At 35.6% G+C, this 11,210-nt stretch overlaps 1 protein-coding gene across 1 annotated transcript in view; it reads right to left on the bottom strand.

The window, feature by feature from the left end:
- PDE4D (phosphodiesterase 4D) overlaps nt 1-11,210 on the bottom strand; it is a 1,377,381-nt gene that overhangs the window by 968,306 nt on the left and 397,865 nt on the right. The window lies entirely within an intron of this gene.

The raw sequence follows: 11,210 nt of genomic DNA, 5'->3' as shown, positions 1-11,210 counted from the left end.
GGCTATAAATATGAAGATTTTTCTTTGCAACTGAATTGTCAGATTGGGAAGGTTTGTTGTCAAAAACTTCCTTTTGCATAAAATAACCTACTTGGTGTCTGAAAAAAATGAGCTCTAGTTATATGTTTGAAATAGAAAATTTTGAGAAAAATAGAAATAAGATGGGGAAAGTACTTGGCATACAGTAGTAAGCAACTCCAAATGTTTTTACTCCAGATTTATGTGATCCCTGGCACAGACTAGATCTTTTGGGGATATATATATGTGAAAGTAGATTAAATATGACTAAGCCTATGTCAACCACATCTAGAAGAGAACAGTTACAAAGAGTTTCGCTTCCAGGTTTATTTGTATTACCCAGCAAATCAACTTCTGGAAAACTGCTTTAGAGTGCACTATCAGAATCATGAATAAAATGGGCAAGTTTTACATGCATATTAACTGATATTCTCAGTATTTTCTCTCACTGCTCCTCCCAGAATTTTCTGTAAACCTAATTATTTGGTTTGCAGGGTATTAGTCACTGTTGTGCAGTTTCTAAAAATTTGGTTTGTTGATTCCATTTGGTAAGAAAATTGGTATCAGAAGAATGTTAAAATGTTAAATAGGAAAGGAGATTCACTAATATAGTTTGGTTATTAAATTTGGGCTACTTTTAATCATGAAATAATCTTATGTTTGTATTGGTGTAAGATTGGATGAATGACTTTAGCTGGATGAATATAATAGTAATACAATTTTTTTTCAGAAAAAAATATATACATATTTGAGCTCTCACTGCACCTAATGCTATCCTAGATCCTGGGGATTTCACCGTGGATAAAGTAGACATAGTTTTATCCTTAGACTATTTACATTTGCCAAGAAACTGCTTCAAAAATTTTTGTTTGTTTTATTTTCCGTGATTTTTCTCAGGGCATCCAACAACTTAGTAAAACTAGATAATTTTTCAAAATGCAGTATTTTTAATGTTCATTATTTTAGATAAAATTGTAATAAAATAAGAGAATAAGACAGCTTATACTACCACTAGATGCATTCTTGCTAAAACAAACAAAAAACAGTATTCCTAGAGTTTTCTAATTCAACCATAAATTATTTCCTTGGGAATAAAAAAAACCATCATAATTTTTTAAAAAATCCTAAGTATCGGGATCCCTGGGTGGCGCAGCGGTTTAGCGCCTGCCTTTGGCCCACGGCGCGATCCTGGAGACCCGGGATCGAATCCCACGTCGGGCTCCCGGTGCATGGAGCCTGCTTCTCCCTCTGCCTGTGTCTCTGCCTCTCTCTCTCTCTCTGTGTGACTATCATAAATAAATAAAAATTATTTAAAAAAATCCTAAGCATTATTAGTTCATTTATTTTTCCTACTTCTAACAAATTGGGTCACATGGGATTATGTATTGATGCAATTTCCCCCCAAAGTCTGAACACCCTCATTCAACCATTTTTAGGTAAAACTGCGGTGATGGTTTTCACAGAGTGTGACAAATTATAACATAGTATAGAAGTTTGGCTAGTTGAATGGAGATGTCAGAATGTGAATAATTTGAGACTCCCCTTATTTACATGTGACAAAAATGACAGCATCAGTCTCAAAAAAGATTATTTGTATTTCTTAATTGAAAATGCCCTTTTTTACTATTTCCATGGGAGTATAAAACAAAACAAAACAAAACAAAAAAACAAAAAACCTAGCCAGTGGATCAGAAACTCTTTTTATCCCTTACTAGGCAAGTAAACAAGTGAGCCAACAACTCAGCAAGTAGATGAAGTCATTGAAATTTTTGGCAAGAATGACCTGACAACATGGCATTATGTTTCCATTTGTGATTCTGGCTTGCTTCTCCTATGGGATTCCCTATATACAGCTCATTAGTGCCTTTAAAAATTATTTGAGTGCCCACATGTATTTGTGAATTTGCTTCCAAAGAATAAGGCAACACCAAGAAGAAAAAGTACAGATAAGCTAAACTCAGTGGATGTGATTTGCTGTCTTTAATTCACTCCAATTCATATGTGAAAGTGATAAATTCAATGAATAAAATTTCAGGCCTTATCTTTTGGTTATCACTTTCCCTCAACGTCTACATGAATTCATGACTGATGAGTCATTCTCTTCAGCTGTTTTCCCAGTTTTTATTTCTGGCCCCTATACAACCCATTTTCCACACAGCAGACAAAGAAATCATTTAAAAATCTCCATCAGATCATTAATCACCTTGTTTAAAGTCCTTGATATTTTGCTGGGGCATTTAAAACAAAATCTATTTTGTGGCACAGTCTGCCAGGCCTCTGCTCATTCTTTCAATTCATTTTGTACCATAATTCCCTAGACCTCTTTTTCTTCTCTGTAGTAGCTTCCTCATATCCAAAGGTCTTTACACGTGCAGTATTTTCCTCAGGTCACTTGTCCCCCAAGTGGCCCCCCCAGCCTTAACTCAGCTGTACCCTCCTAGTTATTCAAAAGCTACTTTAACCATATCATCTCACCCCCCACCACTCTAAACTTCATGTTTTACTTCCATCATAGTACTTATTTTCTGAACTATCCTATTTTTTTTTTAATTACTTGCCTGTAATCTGTTTCCCTCTCACTATACTGTAAGCTCCAAGACAGGCTTTATTTCAATCATAGGCATATCGCTAGTGTCTGAAATGGTGTCTAGTATAGACTAGGTACTCAGCAAAGAATTGTTGATTAAGTAGATGAATATAGCAGAATCTTGCCCATTAATGAATGAATCAGGAAGAAATTTAAGCATGATTACATAACAGAGTAGAATACAGAATCTACACATTTAAAAAATAAATAAAACACACGATTACTAAGGAAATGTTGCACTTTGTTTTTTTTTTTTAAGATTTTATTTATTTATTCATAGAGACACACACAGAATGAGAGAGAGAGGCAGAGACACGAGCAGAGGGAGAAGGAGGCTCCATGCAGAGAGCCTGACGTGGGACTCAATCCAGGGTCTCCAGGATCACGCCCCGGGCTGCAGGCCGCGCTAAACCGCTGCGCCGGCGGGGCTGCCCAGAAATGTTGCACTTTGAACTATGCCTCCAAATAATCTGGATTAAAAGTTTAGTCTTCTCTGTTATTCTGGATATGTGAATATGTTGGAAAATTCTGATAATCTGTGCTCTGTATTCTATCCCTGATAATATCATGTCCTCAACGGTTATTCACTTCTAAGCGGAGAATCCTTAAATATTCCTCTCGGTGTTCATGCTCTGTCTGCCCAAACATATCATCGTTCCTCAGAGACAGATCCTCTTTCTCTGTTCCTTATCTTAGTCAGGCTGGTACCATCCCAGGAATTCTCATTGTCTCTTTCCTCTATCTTCTGTATTTCTTCCTTTCCTCTCAACACACACATTGGCATATACTTCAAATCTGACCCTTTGTTTCTATATCCACTACCAATGTCCCTCATTGTTTGCTAAATTATTGTTAAATGTTTCTAAATGGTCTTCATTGGTATAATTGTTTCCTCCCTTCATTCCATCTGTCCCTAAATCATAGCTTTGTTCATTTCACTCAACTCAAAACTTTCCATGGTTGCCAATGACTGCAGGAAGTAATCCCAATCTCCGAGCATAAAAATGAGCACAGGGATCCCTGGGGGGCGCAGCGGTTTGGTGCCTGCCTTTGGCCCAGGGCGCGATCCTGGAGACCCGGGATCGAATCCCATGTCAGGCTCCCGGTGCATGGTGCCTGCTTCTCCTTCTGCCTATGTCTCTGCCTCTCTCTCTCTCTCTCTGTGTGTGACTATCATAAATAAATAAAAATTAAAAAAAAAAACATGAGTACTCCATAAAATGCCCCTGACAGATGTTTCTAGTTTCTAGTTTATAATCCTCAGCCATCCCCTTTCCTCCAACAAATCTTTGCATTAAAAACTCTCCATGACTCAACATTCTACCAATAGCCTCTGTATTTTTGTCACCACTGAGCTTTGCTCTCTATATTATCTCTACCCAGTATGCCCTTCCCATGACCTCTGCATTCTGGACACTTAACACAGGTTGAATTTGCCAAGTAAATAAATCCCTGTCCTTCTTTCAAGGCCAAGCCTATGACAACTTCTCCATGAAATCTACCTCAATACCTCCAGTTAGATTACTCTCTCCCTCCCCTAAGCTTCTGTTGTACTTGATAGCTCTATCTTAGTATTTTAAGAATACTCTGCTTTCCAATATAACTGGTTGGGCACATATCTGTCCCTCCCAGTAAACTGAAATTTTTATGATGGCTAGGACCATTGCCAATCCATGAAGAATTCTTCTATAGCACAGATGAGGTTAACTGAAGGTGACTGTTGAAGTCAAGATGAGGATACAGTGTTGTGGAGGTGGTGGTAAGAATGTAAGGTGGTGAGGATGTGGTACATGAGGTGAGCTGTGTGTGATGGTAGTGGTATGGAAGTCCTAGCATTATCCTTGGTGATGTGGAAATACCTCACACTGTGAATTATATTTTCCACGTTTGACTACCAAAATCCTGAATCAATCTAAATGTGAGCACCAAGCTGCTCTTAGAACATAAAGTGAGGTTATATAATCATCCCGATCATCATCCATTAATATCTAAAGCTCTTGGTGGAAGCCTTGGGCAAAAATAAAGAGCAAATAATCTAATTAATTCCTCTGTCCTAAAGCCCTAACTGCACAGACTTCCCTTCAATAACCATGAGCCAAACTGTACTCAAAGAATAGGTTAATATTGAGGATCAGAAGAGCTGAAAACTATAAGTTTTGCAGCAAGACATTTGCTCCCATATTCAGATGAAAAATAATGTCTACTCAAATTTTGAAATCTACATAAAATAAAACTAAAACAACTATATAATTTTTCAAATAAATATGGTCCACAATCCTATTTATAGATAATGTGGCATATTAAAATCCAATGCTTTTGTCGAAATTATTATAAAATACTGTAGAACATAAACATTTAATGGACAACTCCGAGTCCTTTACATTTTATTTCTGAAAAAGAAAATATTTCCTTATATTCAGAGATATGTATATTCCTTGACATCTTTAGTATCTTTTGAAATTTATTTGGGGAAGCAGGTAGGAAGATTATCAACCATGATTAAAGAAACTCTGCTTTTTATTCCATAGATACCAGAAGAAACCTTTTGATTTAACAAACATTAATTATAAATAAAATTTTTAAGAGTGTTTCATGTAGCAAATAGATCTTAAAGGAAATTAAACATTACAGGGGCTATTTCCTTCCCTCTATTTCTCTACCCTATCAGTTCCCACCACATCCTGACATTGTAGGTAATTCAAAATAAGAGTCATGAAAATACAGAAGCCAAAAAAACAAAAAAAAAATGGTGCAAGCCAACAGGCTGCTGCAGAGATTCAGAACAGCAGTACTGAGAAACTCAGGGATAATTGACGTGTACATTCTTCCTCTAAATCTGTGTTTGAGTCAAAACCAAGTATATTTCAGTCAGCTCACTCTGCCTCATGAAAAAAGAAAAGTTTATGTATGCTATTTAAATCTAACTTCTTACCTGCTGCTAAATCTAACTTCTTACCTGCTGTGAAATTCCACATTTAAAAAGTGTAAGATATTTATAGTAATACTAAAATACTCATCCAAATTATGCCAAATCTGGATCTATAATGAGGATAGATAAAAGCAAAAAGTATATCAAACAATAAGAGAGGGAAATTGTATGTCATTCACTACCAGTTGCAATAACTGGAATTATGTAGTCCATAGACAAAATGCTCAAAACCTGATATAATTGCATATATAAGAAATATACTATATACTAACAGTGAAGTTAAAGCAAATTGTAAGTAATAATAAAAATCACCTTTACTTTCTAGCTATTATCTAAGGAAGTGTTTTATTATCAGCTAGTTAGTGAAAGACATTATAAATGATCTTTTTAATAGAGCTTTGGAAATAGAATTTGGTAATTCAGAGACATACAGTAAAATATTATTATAGATTAAGCTGTATTTAAGAAATATGATGACTCTGATGAATATAATGGCCAAAGGAACTAATGATTTATTGGAGAGAATATAAACTATTCTTAGGCTGTAGTAAGTTGACATTTATTCATTTCATTTGGTAAATGTGTAGACTAACACTGAATAATTCAGGCTTTTTACTTTGGTAAAACTTAACCTCATAATTTCTACTTCTCTATCATGTTCTTATCTGCAGAATTACAGTATTTTTAACTTCTCTCTGATGACATCAAAACACTCTATTTTCTGAGCCATTCCAAAACTAAAAAGGGTAAGACAGTGTATACTCATTTGTTCTCAATGAAAAGGATGCTCATTCCCATGTTACTTTGGTGTCATACAGAGCATGCTGTGAGCTTTAGAATAGTACAGACCTGTGTTCAAATTGCCCCCCTTCTAGGGAAGTCATTTAACCTCTCTGAGCTGGGTCTTCTGAGCTGGTATAGTATGGATAATTTACTATATAAGATAGTTTTGAGAATCGAATAAGATAACATATGTGAAGCACCTGCCATATAGCTTTCCACACAGCAGTCATTTAAAACATACTATCCCACCCCTCCAGGCTACTTTGTCACAAGTCCTTTTAGGTGAGCATGTTAAGCAAAAGATGGCACATAAGCTTGTTAAACTTTATTGCTATTCAGAATTCCTCAAACAGAAGAACTACATCTGTCTTTGAAATCCATATTGCATATTTTGAAGAAGGGCAGTTTTTCTTCTTCTAAAATATTTGTCTTTGCAGGTAGAAACTTAATATGTAATTTGAGGCAGAAAACTTCATTTAGCAACATTCTGTGAGTAAGCCATAGTTGCTACCACCAAATAAAATATCTGTGTATCAAGTCTCTGACTCCTATGACAGTGCTATTGTGATTAGAAATTATCTCCAGGTTTCCCAAAACAAATATCTAGGTAAAGGCCTGCCCAAAGTCTCTCCCTCCCAGTATACTTTTAACTGAGTTTATATCCACTGAGATCTACACATCACTGGTAAAGTGTCTCACTTTTCATCTGTGCTATTTTGGTGAAGCACCAATTTTCCTTGAGAGACTGTCAGCATTTCCTTTCACTGTCAAAATTCTCTTTGGTTATATATACTGGGAACCAAAACATAAAAATCCTCAGCGATTTATCACCAGTGTTTGATAACTACCAGTGATCATTTCAGGTTTTGAAGAGTTTTGCAGTAGGAATTTCAAAGAAAAGACATTCAAACCTCTCTTACAAAGTTACTATTGATGGTTCTATATGAAATAATTTTTCTTGGTTATCCTACCATTCCTACATTCAGGAACTCAAGACATACTCTAATAAAATAGTGAAGAAAATGGTAAATTTTATGTTGTGTATTTTTTACCATAATAAAGAGTAAATTATATTAGCTAGCTCTAAGATCTCACTAGTTAAGTAATTGTCATAAGCCTTAACTATTAATCTCAGTATTAGTTAATTTTACCCATCTCACAGGCTGAGGTGCCCTTCATTTTTTATGACACCCTGACTACTTAGAAAGTCTGTCCCTTAGCATGTTGCAAATCCGTGTGGGCTTTCTGGAGGGAAGCATTTTCACACCATCTGTATGAGTCAAAGGAACATGTCACATCCCAGTTATCAATACAACTTCTAGAAGTCATGTGGTGAAAGTACAGCACAGAGAGAAATTTGGCAATAGGCATGTGGGGTTAAAAAAAAGGTTTACTCCTAGTTTTTTTCCTCCACTAAAAGTATGTCTAGGGTATCATTCTTGGATGAAATAAAAATAATATATATTGTTATCTCACAATCCTTTTCATGAGTTATAGATAAAGGACTACAAGGTTTCAAAGAAGTCTTAAGGCTACTTTCTTTACTAGCAGATTTTATCTTACAAACTGGTCTTTCAGAGGATACATAAGAATACTTTAGGTGGAGAGGATGTCAAAAGGGTAATATTGTGGGAGGGGTAGGAGTGGGTAAGAAGAGGCTATATGCAAACACAAAAACCATGTAGGTGAAGGAGAGTTTCGGGGGCTGGTTATGAGTTCAACTTTCAGAAATAGGGTTATGGATGGGAAATGTATAGGTTTCCCATTGCCTCCACAACCAATTACCACAACTTAGTGGCTTAAAACAGCACAGATTTATTCTCTTATACTTTGGGGGTCAGAAGTCCAAAATAAGTTTTATAGAGCTAAAAGTAATATTTTGGCAGTCTTGTTTCTTTCTGTAGATGCCAGGGGGTAATCTGTACATCTCATAGCTTCTAGAGGCTACCAACACTCCTTGGCTTGTCGCCACACCACACCAATTTCTACTTGTGCTGTCACAGTGCCTTCTTACATCTCTTACCTCTTTGTCTCTCTTACAAAAGGCCTATTTTAATTATATTTAAGGCCTTGCTGAATCATTGAGCATCCTCTCCCATCCCAAGATCCTTAAATTAATCATATCTGTAAAGTCCTTTTTGCCATGTAAGGTAATATATTCATGAATATATTAGAATATGGACATCTTTTGGGAGCCATTATTCAGCCTACCATGGGAGGTAATAAAAGTTATGATAATATCTATCATTACTACACATAATTCATGACACTAGATGCTTTAATGCATTGCATCCCATAACTCTTTCTCTGCCTCTCTGCAATATGGCAATGATTAAAGATGATATTTAAAATATTTAAGAACTTGTACATCAGGGCATCGAGCAATCAGATTGAATTCCAGACATAGTCCTGGAGCCATCACAACTGTGTAACCAAGAGAGTTCCACGTGGTCCCAGGAAACCATTCTGGAAAGCCATAATGTGGAAATGTCAGCCTACTGATTAAATTATCAGCCTGAGTAGTAGTTTACTGGGCACCTACTGGAGGCGGGGCCTCTGCAAGTCTTTTTTACATGCATTAACACAATTAATGCTTACTTCAAGTTTCTTGGAGAGAGACCATTATCACTATTTTGCAGATGAAGAAAATAAGGCTCAGAGCAATAAAATCACTTGCCCATGTTCATAGTGAGATTCACTGTGACAACCAGGAGCCAAATCCTGTGTGATTGTGATTTTCCTCTTCCTTCCATCAGGTTATACTGAGTCTTTTCAAAAATAAAATATAATAATATAATCTAGACATACCTAAGGATTGTCCAAACAATATGACGGTCTGTATAATGAATTAGATTCATGAAAATAATGTAGTGAGCCCTTCTTCAATGACAAGAGTTTAGTGTGGCCACCTCTGCTCTTCAACAGAGAGGGTATAATAATCATATCAAATGACTCACTCAGCTCTTGGGAAGGAAGAGCCCAGAAAGGCTCATTTCCACAACTGCATTGCCAAGGGCATCTAAGTGGTACCATGTGGGCCTCCCAAGCATGGGGTTTGGCACAAGAAAGTCTTTGGCTCTCTAATATCCCTACCACTGGCTTTTCTACCAGTGCCACATATGATTCCCAAGATATTCAATCTAATTTTTAAAGTTATGCAGCAGTAAAATTAATTATATCCTTCTTAGTTTGCTTAGGCCTACAGAATTTAATAGCCACCAACAATATAAGACATTGACTGATGAGTTTCAAAATAGAATTTGGAAATATCACAGTCATCAACTTTCATCGTTACTTGAAAGTATCATATTCATTTTTGTTTGATATGCAGCAAATGTATTTATGTGAACCTGACAGAATTTTTGCTAGTTTTCAGAGAGAATAATTATTTAAAGAAACTATGAGAAATCAAATGCAAAGTCATAAATACATATATTTCAAATCATGGGTTATCACTGCAGCCAGGTGCAAATGTCTTACTATTCATGCACATATTCTTATATGGACACTTAGCACGTGATAATTTAACACACCTATCAGCACCTTCAAGGTATCACAAGGAAGTTCTATTTTCAGCAACATCGGGTCTCCTGACATATGGTAATTCCTGTATTGGATAAAAAAGGGTATATGTTCATCAGCAGAGTGCATCACAGTAACTCAAACAGTATGGCTGCTGAGATAGTGAAAGGTGTTGGTAAATTTACACAGGCCATTAACCTAATCATTTATTCAAATTTCTCTGCAAACTCTCATGAATATATCCAAAAGGGAATATATATTCATACTTTAATATCTTGTTAAAAGAACATCGGGGAATTCAAAAAATTCTTGGAATTCTAGGGGGAAAAAATGAAGAAATCCTAAGTCTCCTTTATGACATAACACTGAAGTCAGTGTTGTTACCCCATCAAAGAGACCAAGCAAGAGCTTTTGTTGCCTAGTTACCCTCATGTCCTCACAGGCCTGGGTGCCTAACTTGCGTAAATGAGTTCAATCCAGGAAATGATCCCCAACTTGGACACTTCAGGGTTTACTCAAACCAAACAGTGTTTTGTTTATAAATGGTCTTAGAATTTCATTCATTCCTTTAGGGTGAGGACAGGAAGGAGAGACACAGAAGACATGAAGCAGAAATCCAAAATGTATATACTATGTCTAAATATTTTAATTTATGATAAACCAAGGATGGGAATTCACTGTGAGGTATTATCTGAGACCAGAAAAATCCAATGTACTTCAATTACCTGCATGCTACGTTAATTCAGATAGGATATTATTTAGGGTTTTCGGTCATAGTAAAAAAAACAAAGCAAGAATATAGTCATGTTAATGCCATTTTGTGGGTAGGGATGGGGAGAGAGAAAGCAATTATAAAATCCTAAAGCTTAGGGAGTCAGAGAATATTATAAGCATTATAAATTAAAATGTTTAGTGCCTACAAATTCACTTTTAATAGATGTAAAAAGCATAGAACTAAAAAGCTTAGTTGAACATTTTTCCAAGCTATTCTCATAACATTTCAACAGAGAAATAAAGGATGAGCATTTTTATTTCCATTTTATAGGCAAGAGATCTTTACATAAAGTTTTAAGTTTCATAAATTGTCCCTAATTTGTCTTAGCTTAAAATTAGAGATTAATTTATAAATTTATCATTGGCTCTCACTAATAACACATCTTCTACTCTAAGCCCATTTATTTATTCATTGATTTACTCATTCATTGGTCCTATTAATATTTATGATTACTATTTTGTGCCAATGGCTATGCTATGTCTCAAAAATTCAAGAGTGAACAATGCTCTCTGCCTTGATAAAGCTTCTAGTGAAAGAGAGAAGACAGATTTTAGACAAATAATTCCAAAAATAATTAATTAAATTAAATGAATATT

The sequence above is a fragment of the Nyctereutes procyonoides genome, unplaced genomic scaffold, assembly GCF_905146905.1.
Source record: "Nyctereutes procyonoides isolate TBG_1078 unplaced genomic scaffold, NYPRO_anot_genome, whole genome shotgun sequence".
NCBI classification, from domain to species: Eukaryota; Metazoa; Chordata; class Mammalia; order Carnivora; family Canidae; genus Nyctereutes; species Nyctereutes procyonoides.
Note: the sequence above shows the minus strand (reverse complement) of the source record. Positions and strands in the feature narration are given on the sequence as shown.